Below are 3,191 nucleotides of genomic sequence, written 5' to 3'. Positions count from 1 at the left end.
GTTTACATCGCGTGTCGCCTCGCTCGGCGACCGTTAGGGGGCGAGACCGAAACGAGAACAGCGGCGCGACGCGCTTCTCGCGAAAAGGAGCGCTTCGCGCGAAAAAGTTTACCGACCTCTGCGCGCTTTCTAAAATTGTTCGTGGTCTTTGTTTTCTTTCTCGGTACAAGCTGCCCGGTAGTAACTCTGCCGTCCCACGCATTCCCCTTTTCGCGGAAACGCCGCTGTTTTCCTTTCTTCATTTCACCGTCTCAAATTTGTCTCAAAATGTAATCTATATTTATTGCAGTGCTTGAGAATGCCCATAAGGTGCGCGTAATAATGCGCTTAAAAACCGGTTCGAAGATACACGAAGACTGCATGGTGCAAAGAAGTGTTAAAGCCAACGCGCGACTGCGCCCTTTCGTTATAAGCAAACCATGGCGGCTACGTGGACAAAACACGTCTAGAACGACCGAACTGTGTGTTTCGCAGCTTCAAAGCAGCTGCGACCAGGAAGGCAAAAAATTACGATGAAATTCTATGAGTTTAACTGCACATACTTACACATTTTACCCAAATGACATCATCATAGATATCAAGCAAACAAGAGAAGGGGATGAGGGGCTCGTTAGAAATATGAAAGAAGCCAACAGCCACAGAAACCAAGGGGCACAGGGGATTTTTTTTAAATTAATTTATTTATTTTGTGGTGTTGATCAATTTAGAATATTACTGAATATGTTATCGCTTAAAGCTAATTGATATTGGAAAAGCAGAAGAAAAAACAACCACATGCCGCCGGTGGGATCCGAACCCACGACTTCCGAATTACGCGTCATATTCAGTAATATTCTAAATTGATCAACGCCACAAAATAAATAAATAAATTAAAAAAATCCCCTGTGCCCGTTGGTTTCTGTGGCTGTTGGCTTCTTTCACATCATAGATATCGTGTGTTCAGCGAAACAAGCCCAGAACGTGTTCTAAACAAGCGTTTTGCCCGCTGTACATATCATCCCTTGTTAAAATTCTAACCAGTAACTGGTTTTGCAACAATTCCCTGTTGGTTCCTACTGGTTCCAACTGGTACGAATTTGTACTGATTGGAAATAAATGGGAATTTTTTCGCGAACCAAATGGACCAGTTCAGAATTTTCTCCAGGGGTATGTACGAATATTGTTCGCGTAATAAATATCCTTTTATAGCAGTTCTGCTATAATTTACAGTACACTGCAGCTGTACCACTCGGCGAAACATGTACGTACATCGTCCGGTTTCGCACGTTCGAATCCGCACGCATGGGCGAAAAAGGACCACAAAAAAGGAGAAAAATTGCCTGGCACAATGCGCCGTTTTCTCCTTTTTGTCGCCGCTGTCACAGCCACGTGAGTGACCTTGGGATTGTTCTCTGCAAATAGACCCGCTCTCGCCTCTTTCTCGCGATCGGAACCATCACGTGCAAGTCCGATATATAGCTCAGCCAAACTCAGTCCCGTTTGCCAACTGGTACGCCGCTCGCTCAGTTTTCGACGTATAGGTTCACACGCCATTCCGGGACCGGCTATCACAAGCGGGACGCGGCCGGGAGAAGTGGTGCGGCAGCGCGCGCACGATAGTAGATGATACAGGCCGAACCTATCACGCACGGGAACCAGCGAGTTTGCGACAAACAGATGATAATCCTGACGGACGTGAACAGCATACTTTGACGGTCTGTTTATCCACCTTTTAAAACCACGTGCCTCTCAAATGCATCCACAGCTGGCGCTGTCATTCACGCTTAGGGGGATTGTCCTGCGCATTTTCCTCCTCTCTGGAGTGCAAGGTACGCCATTTCGATTTGGCTGCACTAGTGCCGTCAAATTCCGCGGTGGTGCCGCAAGCGTGCAGCACCAGTTCAAGTTGTTCAAGTGCCTTCAACGCCACCAAATAACAGCCAGCTGCGTGCTGTCGACGTCAACGGCCGCCAAAATCTCGAACCACGTGAAGAATTTTCAAGCAGCAAATCGCAGTGTTGCCATGAACCAGCCTCAGGAAATCGTCGTTTTACTGAAAAACAGTCGTTCCGTTGCCTCCTCTGTAACTTTAGTTAATCATTGATGGCGCTATAATTATTTAGTCAGCTGGCGAATTAACAATTAAACAAATTAACCGACACAAAGTAATTATGTGGGTTTATTGATTATTGCTCGCTTAATTTCACTGTTATCTTCATTCAGTTCTGGAGGAGTTGCTAGTAATTCACCAATGAATTACTCAGGGTAATTAGTGAAATTCGTTGCTTATTATTTAAATAAATATTCTATCTAGTAATTTTTAAGAATTAACTTTTTAGCTAGTAGAATTATGCGCCTATAGTTGTAATTAGAGGTAGTAATAAATCAGTTTTTAGAATTTCGAAAACGCGATAATCCTCGGCGCTGTAGCTCGACAAAATTTGTCTATATCGTGTCAAAATACATGCACTTTCAAAAAGCATGCAGGCAAAGCAACCTTTCCAGTGCACGTAACTCGAGCGCGGGATTTTCAAATCGCCTGAGAAATGGCCAAAGTTTTCTGAGCCACAGCACCGTCGTCAATCATATTTTTGAAATTTAAAAACCGATATTCCTATTGCTAACATACCGCCGCGGTGGTTCAGTGGTTGGGGCGCTCGGCTACTGAGCCGGAGTTCCAGGGTTCGAACCCGGCTGCGGCGGCCACGTTTCGATGCAGGAGAAACGCAAAAAGGCGCATGTGTGCTGATGTCAGTGCACGTTAAAGATCCGCAGGTGGTCGAAATTGTTCCGGAGCCCTACACTACGGCTCCTCCCAGATTTATCCCATCACAACGGAGCGGTTCAGGTGCCCACCGAGATTTGATACAGATATTGCGCCGTTTAATTTCCTCAAAAGCATGTTATCCTATTTGTAACAGCCAGCTACAAACCTCTGTTTACAGCCAGGCGCCCAACTCAACAGCTAAAAAAGTTAATGATTGTAGTCGTAGTACTGGCGTCCGCCAAGACTTACATTACGCAAAAACCGCACTTTTACCTCAAAAAGGATATTTTTAAGAATCAGTGGCGGGCTTCCCTGAAACACCTGGTATAGTTGTGAAGCTTAAAGGGACACTGAGGAGAGCACTATTAATATTTTTTTTATGGTAAAATCCGATAGTTCGGCATGCCATGGCTTTGTTGCCACTTGGCCGGCAGCGAAAGATGCA

The sequence above is a fragment of the Amblyomma mixtum genome, chromosome 1, assembly GCF_055824585.1.
Source record: "Amblyomma mixtum isolate Tamu chromosome 1, ASM5582458v1, whole genome shotgun sequence".
NCBI lineage: Eukaryota > Metazoa > Arthropoda > Arachnida > Ixodida > Ixodidae > Amblyomma > Amblyomma mixtum.
The sequence above is the reverse complement of the archived record's forward strand: the minus strand, read 5'-3'. Positions refer to the sequence as shown.